This window comes from Canis lupus, chromosome 19, assembly GCF_048164855.1.
Source record: "Canis lupus baileyi chromosome 19, mCanLup2.hap1, whole genome shotgun sequence".
Classification (NCBI taxonomy): Eukaryota; Metazoa; Chordata; class Mammalia; order Carnivora; family Canidae; genus Canis; species Canis lupus.
In genome coordinates, this window is record NC_132856.1 from 14,911,971 (window position 1) to 14,926,946 (window position 14,976).

The 14,976-nt window shown below is 38.5% G+C and overlaps 1 long non-coding RNA gene and 1 pseudogene across 27 annotated transcripts in view; both read left to right on the plus strand.

Annotated features, from left to right (window-relative positions):
* LOC140609928 (uncharacterized) overlaps positions 1-14,976 on the plus strand; it is a 618,500-nt gene that overhangs the window by 104,115 nt on the left and 499,409 nt on the right. The window lies entirely within an intron of this gene.
* LOC140609923 (spliceosome-associated protein CWC15 homolog pseudogene) lies at positions 10,154-11,988 on the plus strand (annotated as a pseudogene).

The window sequence follows — 14,976 nt, forward strand, 5'->3', positions numbered from 1 at the left end:
CCACATCTTCTGGTGCAGGGCCAACCGCTTTCCCAAGATGTGATGGTGGAGGTGAGAGTAAATGGATTTGACTGTATTGGGGTACCTGGTCCTCAGGGCTGCTTTTAACTCTAGCAAGTGGCCATCAACGACTGTTTTCTTTGGCCTCAACTACATGGTCTACATGTTTTAGTGTGATTCCACCCACAGCAAATTCCATGGCATAGTCAAGGCTGAGAATGGGAAACTTATCATCATTGGAAATCCCATCTCCATCTTTCGGGGGCAAGATTCTGCCAACATCAAATGGAATGATGCTGGTGCTGAGTATGTTGTGAAGTACACTGGAGTCTTTACCACAATGAAGAAGGCTGGGGCTCACTTGAAGCATGGGGCAAAGAGGGTCATCATCTCTGCCCCTTCTCCTGATGCCCCCATGTTTGTGATGGATGTGAACCATAAGTATGACAATTCCCTTAAGATTGTCAGCAGTGCCTCCTGCACCACCAACTGCTTGACCCCTCTGGCCTAGGTCATCCATGACAGCTTTGGCCTCATGGAGGGACTCAGGACCACAGTGTCTGCCATCACGGCCTCTCAGAACACCACGAGCAGCCCCTCTGGAAAGCTGTGATATGATGGCTGAGGGGCTGCTCAGAACATTATCCTTGCTTCTACTGTGAGCGTCCAAGGCTGTGAATAAGATCTTCCCTGAGCTGAATAGGAAGCTTACTGGCATGGCCTTCCATGTCCCCACCACTGATGTGTCAGTTGTGAATCCGACCTGCCACCTGGAGAAAGCTGCCAAATATGATGACATCAAGAAGATGGTGAAGTAGGCATCAGAGGGCCCCGTCAAGGGCATCCTGGACTACACTAAGGACCAGGTTGTCTCCTGTAACTTTAACAGTGACACTCTTCTACCTTCGATGATGGGGCTGGCATTGCTGTCAATGACCACTTTGTCAATGACCACTTTCCTGATATGACAATGAATTTGACTATAGCAACAGGTGGTAGACCTTATGATCCACATGGGCTCCAAGGAGTGAGATACCCTCGACCACCAGCTCCAGCTAGATCAAGAGAAAGAGAGAGGCCCTCACCTGCTGGGGAGTTCTCTTGCTGTAACTCATCCTCCAACATACTCCACAATTTCCACCTAGTCCCCCTGAAGAAGGGGAGGGGTTTGAGGAACCTTACCTTATCATGTACCATCAATAAAGTATACTGTACCCAGCCAAAAAAAAAAAAAAAGTCAAACAGATACTGTCACTTCTAGCTGAAAATCCTCCATTAACTTTTCCTTTCAGTGAAATAAAATCCAAACTTCTTATTGTGCCAGTCAAGGACCTACATGATATAGCTGGTTCCTCTGTCATTTTGTACCAGATTCCCTCAATTCCATAGATTTCTATTTGTTTCTCAAACACACACAGTTTATTTCTTTTTCAAGGCTGCTCCAAAATGTGGCTTGCTTCTGAATTCCCCTGTATTCTCCATTAGCTTCCCCCAAAGCCACTCTGAATAAATGTAAAATCTAAGTGAAAAGAGATGGCTTGCTATACAAGTCCAGCCTCAGGATGAGAAGTAAGTTCCCTGGGTTCTCCCAACCAATCAATTGCTGCCATGATGTTTAGTTTTTTTTCACTTTAAGCCTCTGTTAAAATGTCATCTCCTCAGAGAGGCCTTCTTTGATCCATTATAGCACCCTCTTGGCTCTGTGATATCACTTCATTTTATTGAGTTTGGTTACACTCAATAAATTGCCTTGTTTAGTTAATTAATTTAAATAATAGGCTTTATTTTTTTAGAGTAGTTTCAGATTTATATGAAATTGAGATAATACAGAGAGGCCCATATACCCCTTTTCCCTCCTATCACCCAGTTTCTCTTACTGTTAGTGTTTTGCATTAGTATACAAGTTACAGTTCAACCAATATTGATACATTAGCTAAATTTCTTAGTTTACATTAGGGTTCACTGTTTGTCTTGTACAGCAATATAGGTTTTGATATATATGTAATGTCATATATCCACCAATACAGTATTATACAGAATATTTTCACTGACCTAAAAATCCTCTTTTCATCCCTCCCTTCCTTATTTTCCTCCAAACTCCTGGCAACAAGTGATTTTTAAAAAATTTCTCTATAGTTTTGTCTTTTCCAGAATATCCCATAGTTGGAGTCATAGAATATGTAAACTTTGTGTTGTTTATTTTAACTCACTTTTCTGGCTTTAGTAAAATGCACCCTCCAGGGTAGCAGGAACCTTGTCTCTTTTGTGCGTTGCTCATTTCTCAGTACTCCAATCATACTAGACACATAGAAGACCCTCAACAATTGGAAGTTGCTGAGTGAATGAATAACCACCTGTTGTCTGCAGCAGGTTCTTCATTCCCTGAAAGCAGGTACTGTGACTTATTTTCTGGTGTCCTCAGTGCTTAGCACAGAGTTGCACAGGGAGGGAAGTCAATAAAAGTTCATTGAGTAATATTAAATAAAATTTGACCTCTATCATTTATTACCTGTGCAACCTTGGCAGGTCCCTTACCAATCTCTTTGAACCTCATTTATAATGCCCATTTCTTAGGTTTGTTGTCAAGATTAAAGGAGGTTGATAGATAATCATACAAATGTATGGAATTGCTATTGCTATCATTGGTCACTGATCTGCTAAACATGCCAACAAGGTTTATATCAGTGAATTCCTCAGTAATGCCAAAGCTACTCCTTACTGGCCTTCACAGGCTTGAAATGTCTCATACGGTAAATTCTCAAGAGGCTGAAAAGATGTTATAATAACTCTTTTGCTTCTGTATTGTTTATAGTAACACAGGCCTACTTGGTAACTTGGAGCTACCTACAGATACAATGCTGTTGCCAACACACAGTTCTTATTTCTCCCATGTCCCCCTACTGTTTCCATTAGCCATGTAATATAGTTTTCACCAGCTAATGATTAGCAACCAACTGTTTCTGTGTTAATGCTTGTGTTCAGTTCATTAAAAACAAAAACAAAAACAAAACAAAACACAACTCCCAATAAGGATTCAGTTCATTTAAAACTGTTTAAAGTTCAAAGAATACTTGTTTCTTATTTTTTTTTTTTTAAGTGACTATTCAACTCAGGGACTCTATTTAAGATGGGACTAAGAATCCTTACAGATATCGATGGTTATTTGAAAAAGTTAAATTGGAGTGCAATTCACTGATGTTGTTAAGCACAACAGCTACTGGAGCTATATTTAAACATGCATTCCAAAGTGAAGGGTGAGGAAAATTGATTTTGCAGATGCTCAGATGAAAGCAGTCACTTTATATTAGGCAGAAAAAGGCAGTTTGAGATAATCTCAGTTTGAGGAAAGCCTGATTTTAGACCAGCCAAAGAATAGGAGCACAGTGGGAGGGCAGGAAGTGTGGAAGGTGTTATCACTGATCCGTAGTATAGAGGATTAGGGAGAGCGTGGGGAGATACTGTTAAACCAGGTATGTTAGGATCATTTATTTTTAGTTTTCTTCCCCACTTTAGTTCTTAGACATCCTGAGTCTTTAATCCAAGCCTCCTGCTCTCTTGCTCCACTGTGTGTATTTTAACCTTTTCCATCACTTGCCTCATCACAACACATGTATTCTCTCACCTATTCCATCAGCAGTCTGTTAATTAAGCCGAGACCCTATTTAGTGGGTACTAAATGAGCTAAGCATGAGCTCATTCAGGTAATATGTTTGCAAATTTGTTAGGAATTCTCTGGGACTATCATTTCTGACCCCAAGATGATGATAAATTCTGCTTTGGATTTTGGGCATTTTAAGATACTTATCTTTTCAAAATTTCCCTGAAATCACTTCCCATAGACATCCACCGACTCTGCCCAAATAGACAAAGTTAGCCTTGAGCGTGAACAGTGGGCAGTTAGATGTGGGTGGAGAATCAGAAAAGTGTAGAAAAAATGTGCTGGGGTGGAGTATTCAGGTTTCTTCCTTTCCTAATTTCAGCTCTTCCAAATTGCCTTTCCTGCTTGTGTCCTGAAACCAGGGATGCAAATATACTATAAAGCCCAGCTTATAACACGCAGAGATTATTACTAATGGAGTAATATTTTTAGATTTGATTGTACAAATAGTTTACCCACTTCTCCTATTTTATGATTTAACAGACTGATTTGACCAAATTGTTTATGTGTATTAAGTTCATAGAATATATCAGATCACACCACTGAATTGTTGCTTTTGCAGGTCAAAATGATGAAATATTGGTAATTTTATACACCCAACCTAATAAAAATAGCTAATAATAGCTATCATTTATTATGTGTAACATTAATTGTTGTGTTTGTTCAAATTAATATAAGCAAAACACTTACAGCAGCCCCTAGCATAATAGGGTCCCATCATGTGCTTTATTTGAAGTGCTCTACATGGACGATCCCACTTAATCCTCACACATACTTTTTGTGTATTATCTTTTATACATGAGGAAAATGAATCTCAGAGAGGTTAAGTTAAGCAAATTACCAATTTTGGTGCTAAGAGATGACCCGGGTTCTGATTCTGAAAAGTTTATCTTCCAGCCTGCTCTCTTACCCATTATGCACATAGTCCCAGGCCATGCCCATTGTATTTTCATTAAACAAATGTTTTGTTAAAGACCTACTGCCCAGAATTCTGTCCTAAGTAAGGTTTCCTGGAGGGATAAAACATGTGTGTAAAACATTTTTATTATCAGTGGTCAAGATCAATGACAATACAAGACAGCTACATTAGAATGTCACAAGGCGGTACACGTTAAGGTTCAGGTGCATGTTCAGGAAACAAAGTTAAATTAAAAAATTATTTTGGTAATATGAAGTCCAGAGGAAGTTTAAGACAAACTACCTTTAGTGTCAGAGGACACTAAATTCAAAACTAGAAGAATTTATTAATCATTGTTTCGATTTTTGTTGTCACATCATCACTTTTGTACACATGTACTATATTATCAATGATTGGTGAGTATACATAGGTGATTACTTCCATCTGCTGCAATGGAAGCAACTTTGATTTTCATTAATTAAGAATTACCCCCAAAAAAATTCTTTTTCAATTTTTAGTCCATAATTCTGTTCATTCATTCATTACATACTTACGGAACATTTATAATGTACCAGGAACTGGGAAATAAATATCAGTAAACAAGATATAGTCCCTGGCCTTAAGAAGCTCACAGTCTTTAAACAGTCTTCCAAATGAAAAAAAAAAAAACAAAAAACAATCAAATATTTGAATAAGAACTCCAATGTCTGAATAGGAAAATCAATGTTTCAGTACAGCACTAGACTTAGAATGAACAAAGGTTTACTCAGGTACTTCCTGACATTAAAGATACATAGTCTGTGTTGCATCATAACTTAAAATTCTTCTGGCAGTTCAGAAGATACATGGTGTCTCATCCTATTGTATAGTCACAACATGTCAGGTCCCCTGGAAGGTGCTATTAACATATTAGTTTGTATCTTTTGCCTGCAGGGTGACTTTAAGTAATGTTTAATTTTGTAGTAAATCTAAATAAACTTCTACTAGCATTAGGTAAACTTAGACTAATGTAATAAAGAAAAGTAGGAAGGGCCTGGCTCACTACATCTTCGGAAACTGCTTAACCTCATGGCATCATGGGGACAGACAATTTACCTTTTCACATTTTCTTCAAGGAGGAAATTTTGGTTAATGTATAAATAGTGGATAAAGTATCTTACACAGAGTTTGCCTTCTGTAGTCAGAGCGTAAGACAAAATTTCGGCATAGTAAAAATTACTCTTGAACACTCAGTAAAATTGGCCTTAATCATAGGGGCATTCTTATTTTTTTTTGGAACAATGGAACTGGGATTGGTTGAAAATATTAGATTTATGCATTTCACTTCCCTCTGACTCTTGGCTGGATACTCATTGAGTGAAGTAATTCACTCTTCCAGTTCAGCTCTCCCCCCATTACTATAACAACCCATTTGAGTCAAGTCTTCTTGAAAGAATGGGAAGATTGAAACTCTAAACACAAAATTGATCCCTAATTTGGAGATACTGGCTTTCAAGTTCTGATCATCTTCTTGTGGGATCTTGGTATCTTTTGGCATTGCATTTGCCCATTAGCATTAGCCTCCAAGTCAATCCAGAACATCCTAATGTCTTGGTGCCAAGAATATAAACTACCCCAGGGTTCTGTAAACATAGAATTTATAATTTCTTGGGTGTCTTTAAACTTGCTCCATCACATATGATAATTGAACACACAATTGGTCATATTATAGGTACTGTTCATAAGGAAAGACAAAGGATAAAGGATCTTTTTTTTTTTTAAAGAATTTATTTATTCATGAGAGGCACACAGAGAGAGGCAGAGACACAGGCAGAAGGAGAAGCAGGTTCCCTGCGGGGAGCCTGATGTGGGACTTGATCCTGGGACCCCTGGATCACACCCTGAACTGAAGACAAATGCTCAACCAGTGAGCCATAAAGGTGTCCCAAGGATAAAGGATCTATGGTCAGGGTGGATTTGAGATATCCAGGACAAAACATTTTCTTCTGGTGTGTCAGTGTGGGTCCCTCCAGGGTAAATTTGATTTAGATTTAAATTTGATTTGGTCCTACCCACCGTAAACATTTTTCTCCTTGGAGACACATTCCTAAATAAACGAGAAAATCCTATTTAAATCGGTATAGTTGATAATTCTGGCACTTCACACATATCTATAGTTACTGATATATGTATAAACACTTTTACTTCTCTTTCTTTAATACTCTTAACATAAAGTTATGCTCTAACTTACTATTGAACCATTTATTACAATTTATCAATTTATAATCCTTATAACCATTATTGCAGTTATTAACTGTGGCATCTCGTTATTATTGTTATTCTTTCCAAATATTAACTTTTAACTGCTGCAGTGCTCATTATTATTAACTTTGGAGTGAACCTCAGTGTGCACTCTCCCAGTTCAGAGAAATGAAACATTTCTGTCTGCTAGGCCTAAGGCTTAGAACATTGAGGACTCTCAGTAGATATCTCTTGAGCACAGAAGATATGGGAGCTTTTATGGCAGTTACTGGGCTGGAATAGGATAATGTATCTTGCATTAAGTAATTCGCCAGCATCTTTAGTTGTTGTTAGGTTCAAAGAAACAATGAAAAATAAAATAAGCCTATCATCACCTCCTGCAGCTGAAAATCATTATTCACTCATTATTGGTTATTTTGAATGTACATGTGAACATTGTGAACATATAAAAGTCTGTCTTTATATTAGGATGGGGTTATATATGAGGTTCAGATGATCTCTTTGAAGCTTCAGTTGTGGGTTGTTCAGTAAGCAAGGACTATGCCTTCTGAAGTTTGCATACAATATGATTTCTCTGGGGACCCTCATAAAAGGAACATGATATGTAAAACTCCTAGCTCCTTGCTTCATGAGACTGACAGCTTCTTAGCTCTAACCATCTCTTACCAAAATTTTATCAACAAAATTTCCTTGTATGTGATACAAGATACCTTATTCTAAGTCAGAGAGTTTATAGAGTATTTCTAATATGTTTTTTTAAAGCATATGGGAAAATGTCTAGCATGTTTCAAGCCAGGTAAGACTACTTTTTTCGTAAATACCTACAGAGGTGGAATTGGATTTAATAGATTATGATCTGAGTCTGAGATCACAGAACATTAAAGTTGAAGTGACCTTCAAAACTATGTAGAGACCAAGTCTTTCCCTCAGTGTAAGAATCTGCCTTCTTGCCTTTTTTCTTTAATGCCTTTTTTGATGGGGTATTTACTACTTATAACAAAGCTCATAACATTGTGGACTAAGTCCATACTCCTTGAATTAATTAATGAGAATCCTATTTGCTTTTCACATCCTCGCATTGGTTTTGGATATTCAGAGTTATATACGCAAGCTTAAAGAGAATAGGAAAATTGTATTGATACTGATTTTCAGCGTGGACACTGATTTTCCCTTGAATCTTTTTTTGTCTTTAACACCACGAGGACTTTAGGTGCAGTTCCTGCCAAAGAAGTGAGCCTGTGACTCTTTTCCCTCTAGTTAACTCTCAAACTAAATTAGGCCTGAATCAGCAATCTGCAATAAACCCATTAAGATTATTAGCTGATGAGTACTATCAATTTTCCTGCTGTCCTTGAATTATTGTCTCATATTTGTTTATATTGCAAGTTCAGTAGTAGTAATTATGTAATAAGAAAGTGATACTGTCACTTTAAATAAACTGCTCAGCAACTAAAACATCAGGACTATAATTAAAAGCATCACTCACAGCTTTCATCTTAATACATAAAGGAGAAGGACATGATTAGTTTTTAATGAACTTGCTTTTGTTTTAACTATAGTATTATTATTTTTAAAATCTGGATGTGGTGATTTCACCACTATATGTTACTAAGCATCCTTAATTTCATACATTGAGGATGTAGTAAATTTAATGGTCTTTGCCTCTGACATCATGCTTTCAGTTTCTAATCTGTTCCTTAGATATAAGTACAATTCCTTCTAGTACTCAGAATGGAGCAGTTCTCCAAAGTGGTTTAGAAAAATCCCCAGGCCAGTAAACTGCCTTATTCCCAGTTGATCAATGGCAAAAAGTGTAAGGTCACACACTAAGACTTCAAGCAAATGCCCCCTTGTCCAGTGCAGCCCTTAGTCCAACATAAGCCCCTTGGTTGGGTTACCCTAAGGGGTAACTGAAGGAGTGCTTGGAGGCTTACAACTTGGGTTGAGTGTCTCCGTTGCTGAGTCATCTTCTTTAAGCCTCAGTTTTTTCTCGTGTAAAATGGAAAAAAAATATAATCTACCTGTAGGGTTGTTGTGAGTAGTGTCTTAGATTAAGAATCTGAGCCTATTTTGATAAGTATAAAGCATGGAACTGATGTTGACTAAGATTACTCTCTTCTTGTGTAATTCAAAGTGTCTGAAATGATACCTGAAGGCCGCACACAATCTTCCCATTGTTTTCTCCTGTGCTTGAAATTTGGACTACAAAAATTCCTTTGTAATAAGTTGCATTTCTCAGTGTGCCCTATGTAAATCACATCAGGTGCTTTTTAGCGCTTGAATACTCTTGGATGTGACCCCCACTGGTTTATATAATTAACATTTCTGGGGAATGCAATTCAGGGATCAGGGAACTGGGAGATAGGCCAGGAAAAATAAAAAAGAAATACTGGTGACGGGGTGGTGGACATGGTTGGGGAGAACAAGGCTGAGAGTTACTAAAGGAAAGATTCTTGAGTAGCTAGTGTGTAGAGGGCCAGCATCCGGTGTAGAGACCAATTAGCATTAAGGAGTTTCAAAGAGGAACTCTATGTAGAAAAGAGTATAAAAGCAAGAAAGAGTGTGAGAATGAGAGCGAGAGCAAGCAAGCTGGAAAGAGAACATGAACTTGAGCATTTGGTGGAGTTAGGTTGGATACGTGGCACAAAAAAGCCCACCGAATTTATTTTAGCTCCTGGAGACCCTTAAGATTCCCTGTGGTTTAATGGAAGCATATGTCTGCAGTCCCAGATTTCACCCTCTAAACTCTGTTTTCTCTTTGTCTGTGCCAAAGGAGGAAAAAGGGGAAAATTATATAACTAGACTTTCAATATTAATTAATGGTTATTAATGGTTATTGTTTTAAAGTTAGATTTATGATGTTCAAATAACTGATTTATGGTGGCCTATAAGTGCCAATACAATAATTGAGGGACCTTAAAGCATTTAAGAATAGGCCTAATCTTTTATTTTTGAGAGAAGGAAAATGGCAATTCATTTTAAACTCCAAATTAATGTACATATGTCCCATCCAAACCATTCTCAGCCATATCTTGTGTCATTATTTATACCTGTTTTAACTGAAACTTATAGAGCTTGAAGAGTTAGACTCCTGAAGGTGAATCTCTAGGGCAATCTTTAATATTTTCAGGGCACAGGACAACAGTACAAATTATATTGCACCCAGCATATATCTAAATATTTAAAAGTTGTAATCAGACTAATAAACTATTAAGTTTCATCCTCCTACATTAACTGATTAATATTATAATGACTTGGAAGGCCAGGTTGTGGACTCCTCAGAATTTGGTGCCAGCTTGTGGTAGGAGAGATAGCCAGTTAGCAGCTTGTACCCCCTCTCACCTGCCCTATATCCATCCAAGCAAGTGGATACTTCAGCTTGCATTGACAAGCTCAGATCTCAGCTTCTGCAACGGCAGCCCCTGGAAGCTGGCTCAGTGCCAACTGCACAGAGAATTCTGATGTCCTAGTTGCTTGGTACACGGCTAGGCTCATCCACTTAGTCTTAGGGACTCTCTAAAGTATGGGTGCCATGACAGGGGCTCCCTTTGCCTGGACATAAGGAAGTTACTTGGAATCTTGCAAAATCATGGAGTTATAAAACTGAAAGGGAACTTGGAGATCATTTGATCCAAGGCCTTCAATTTGCAAATAAAGCAGATGCAGAGAGGTTGTGTGATTAGTCCAAGTCATACCCCTAGTTAAGGGCAGAACTAAGACTAGGGCTCAGGTCTTCTTTCACCCATTCCTCTCTGTCCAAACTTTTTATACAGAGTAAAATCCTCAACTAGGTGTAATTTCTATTGATTCTTCAGTTTGAAAATGACATTCAGGCTATCTTTTAAAAAACCATCTTCCCCAGGTAACTGTTGACTTAGGCTGGGAGCCTTGGTGGCAGTGGGTCCATCCTGGCATCATAGTAACCTGGAAGGAGAAGGGGATGTAGCTGGGTAGATGGGGTCTCCCTTGAGCAAAAGCTGTAATGGACAATAAAGCTAAGGAAAAAACTGAATGAACTAAAAACTGGTACTTTTACCAAAATAAGTCAGAGATGGGGAGGTGAGAGTCGTCATGGTGTCTGTGTGATTTGCGGAGGCTGTCGCACTAGACCTTGGTCAACGTGTGCCGCGGGAGTGTAGCAGCATAAAAGATGACAACAGCAGCTAGGCCAACTTTTGAACCTGCAAGAGGTTGGAGAGGAAAAGGAGAAGGTGATTTGAGCCAACTCTCAAAGCAGTATTCAAGTAGAGACCTATCTTCTCATACAAAGATAAAATATAGACAAACTACTCAGGATGCCCCTGAAGAGGTTCGCAACTGTGACTTCAGGAGGGAGCTGGAAGAGAGAGAGAGAGCTGCTGCAAGAGAAAAAAACAGAGACCGTCCAACAAGAGAACATACAACCTCCTCGTCGGTGTCAAAGAAGACTTGGGTAGACCAGATTCCTGCTGCCAACCTTGATGCAGATGACCCTCTAACAGATGAGGAAGATGAGGATGAAGATTTTGAAGAGGAGAGCGATGATGATGACACTGCAGCACTTCTTGCAGAACTAGAAAAAATTAAAAAAGAAAGAGCTGAAGAGCAGGCCAGGAAGGAACAAGAACAGAAAGCTGAAGAAGAAAGAATACGTATGGAAAACATTTTGAGTGGAAACCCTCTCCTTAATCTCACTGGTCCATCCCAGCCTCAGGCCAACTTCAAAGTTAAAAGAAGGTGGGATGATGATGTTGTTTTCAAGAACTGTGCAAAAGGTGTAGATGATCAGAAGAAAGACAAAAGATTTGTAAATGATACACTGCGATCTGAATTTCACAAAAAGTTCATGGGGAAATATATTAAATAGTACAGTTTTATGTGCTTAATTAAAGACTGTAAGGTGTAAACGATCATTTTCACTTTGTTATGTTTTTCTCTTTCCCCATCTAAATTGTGTATAGGCCTCCCTAATTTTAAGTTCCAAACTATCTTTTCCTTTTTTGATAACTTTATTTGATGAGGACTTGGGAATTGGATTAACCTAGTTTCCATCCTCTGAATATTTTCAGTAATATGCTTTCCTTTTAATATGGGAAAGGGAATCTGCTTGTAATAAATATTTTCAAAACTCGAAATATCTAAATCTGTGCCCCCAACTTTTTTTGTTGAAATGTATACAGCTTATAAAACGTTGCACATTTTCTTTTGTGAATTGTATTTCTTTATGCATCAACTTCTTGTTTCTTTGACATTGATTTAAGGTCAGTTAATGTGTGATACCTTCTCTGTGTTTTTGCCAATGGTGTTTTTAAGAGTGTGATGGAGGATGAAAGGCATTCTATTTTGGCCTACATGTTGGTATGGAAGAGGATCATCGAGCTCTCAGCATCCTGAGTGCATGTCTGAGGGTGCATGGAGCATCTTTCCCTTCTGCAAGCTCTCCTTTTTTTTCCTATTGGCCCAAAACTGCTCCGTAAGCATGCCCAGGGAACATGTGGCTCTCCTGCGTTCTCCTGGATACTCAACGGCCATGTGCCTTGAGTGAGGTAGTTTGCCACTGGCATACTTGAGATGCAGAGCCTAGGGAAGTTTAACCTCAAACCAAAATAAAACTTTGGGAAATAGGAAAAAAAAAAAAGTCAGAGGTCCACATATGGTAGCACAATGTGACACACTCTTGGTGGCACACCAGTCTTTTCTTTCCTTCTCTGTGTAAAAAGAAAGACTAATGGCATCTTCTCATATGGATATGTATAGTAGTTACATAGAATACATTTTCACTCTTTTTACTTGATTCCCTAACCTCTAAAGCTAATCAAATGTATTATTTTAATTTTTGTTGGGAATTATGAGTTTGTTTTTCACTGAATACTCAAAGGGAAGTGTATTTTAAAAGTAGAATTCTTACTAATTACATAGGGGACCTACATTTAATTTCCAGACTACCAAAATTAATTCTAGCTAATACTAGATAGTTATCTGACTTTGGATTAATCACAATTACTCACTAGAAGAGTGAAGGAGTTTGGCTAGATATCTTAGAGATTAAGAAAATGGGCTCTGAAACCCACTTTTGCTCTGTGACCTCAGGCATGTCACTTAACCTCTCTGAAACTCACTTTCTCATCTGCAAAATAGAAGTAATAATAGTGTCTTTTATAGAGTTGTTATAAGAGTAAATGAATTGTATAAGGAAAGTACTTGGAAGAATGCCTGGGATTTAATAAAGTTTACTCTTATTATTGGCCCTATTTTTGAATGTATACCGAGAAAACACACATGTAAATAGTACAGACATCATAAACTACACATGACCAAAGTCAGCCTATCATCTTTTTTCTAAAGCCCACTTCCCCCCCTTGTGTTTTTATTATTGACCCTGACACTACCATTCACTTAATTTTCCCACACCAGAAATTTGAGGATCATCTTAAAAACCTCTTTGTTCCCTTGTTCCTTAAATCTAATCAATCACTTAACATTGTGGACTGAAGTTTTTCAAATAATTCAAATCAAATGAATATTTAGATTTAAGTACTTAAAAAAGTTTTTTTTTGAGAGAGAGAGAGAAGGAGAGACAGGAGAGTCCCTGCATGTGTGGGGAGGAGGAGGGTCAGAGGAAGAGAGAGAATCTCAAGCAGGCTCCACACCCAGCATGGAGCCCAACATGGGGCTTGATCTCATGACCCTGATTGTGATCTGAGCTGAAATCAAGAGTCAGACACTTAACTGACTGAGTCACCTGGGTGCCCCCAGATTTAAGTACTTTTTATTCTTTCCCCCTTTCTTGCATTGCCACTGTCCTATCTAAAGTCTCATTTCTTACAGAAACCTTTTAACTTGTTTCCCTGCCTCCATTTTTGCCACATCAAACCTCTCATAGTGCCTTTGACATGATCTTTCTAAAACATACGTTTGATAACATCACTCCTCTAGGTAAAGGTGCCTACATGGGTGAAGTGTGCTTGCCTCAGTCTGGAACAAAAGGAGATCGTGGTCTGATCATAGTCCTGTTTCCCACCACACCCTCTGGTACCTCATGTTTCCAATACAGAAGTTGCTTCCTCTTGAAATTACCCTGTGCTTTGTCTCACCTCTGAACACGTTCTTGTCTAACATACCCTGCCCATTCCACAGCTCCATCTCCTCTCTCACAAGTGCCTCTAATAGGAATACCAGTCATTCTTTCAGTTCAAGTGTGGAGTCTTTGGCAAGCAGACCTGGGTTCTCCCTCTTTGTGTTTCCTTGCTCCAGGGTTATCTATTTTACCATCTCTCTCTACTCATATTTCCCTTAGACCAGGCAAATAAAGAGTTAGTTAACTTATTTTCAGCATAATTGTCTGGTCTAATTTAGATGAAATCATGTGGCCTGGATTATTCAGGTGACTTTTGGATTTGTTTGTCCCTCATATATATAGTTGTCAAACTCAAGTCCAACTATCTTTTTTTTTTTTTTTTTAAGTCCAACTATCTTTTAACCAACACCTCAAAGCCAATTAATTAACTCTTTCCTTTTAGCTTTTTCTCCTGTTCTGGGTACATAGTTCATAGAGTCCTGTGTGCTGCCAACATTTTGACAAATGCATGATGAGGGGGATTTCTCTGTATATTAGAGAATCCTGGAATAGATTTCAGAGCATTGGCAAATACACTTTGCGGCTGATGGTGGCAAAATCCTTAGTAGTTGGCAAAATTCTACATGGTGGTGGGGCGGTGTTGGGGTGGCTGAGTCACATGGAGTAAGGTATTCATTCAGCAATACTTGAAAATAGAGTATCTTCTCTCTCTTTTTAAAGATTTTATTTATTTATTCATGAGAGAGAGAAACAGAGAGAGACAGGCAGAGGGAGAAGCAGGCTCCATGCTGGGAGCCCGATGTGGGACTCGATCCCGGGACTCCAGGACCACACCCTGGACTGAAGGCAGACGCCAAACCGATGAGCCATCCAGGGATCCCAGTATCTTCTCTCTTTAAGGATTTTGAATAGTTTCTTTTGCTAAAGTGTTAACTGAAAGTTACAATTTGTTTTCTCACCTTTAGGCTGAGTACTCTTCATGAAAGAGCCTCAGCAATTTTTTTCCTGATACTAATACAGAGTTTGAGTGGATGGCATAGAGCACTGTATTATCACATCCGTCAAATTTCTTTTTTAATGTTCTTTCTTGTATAAACATCGAGGTGTAGTTCATGCAGCAGT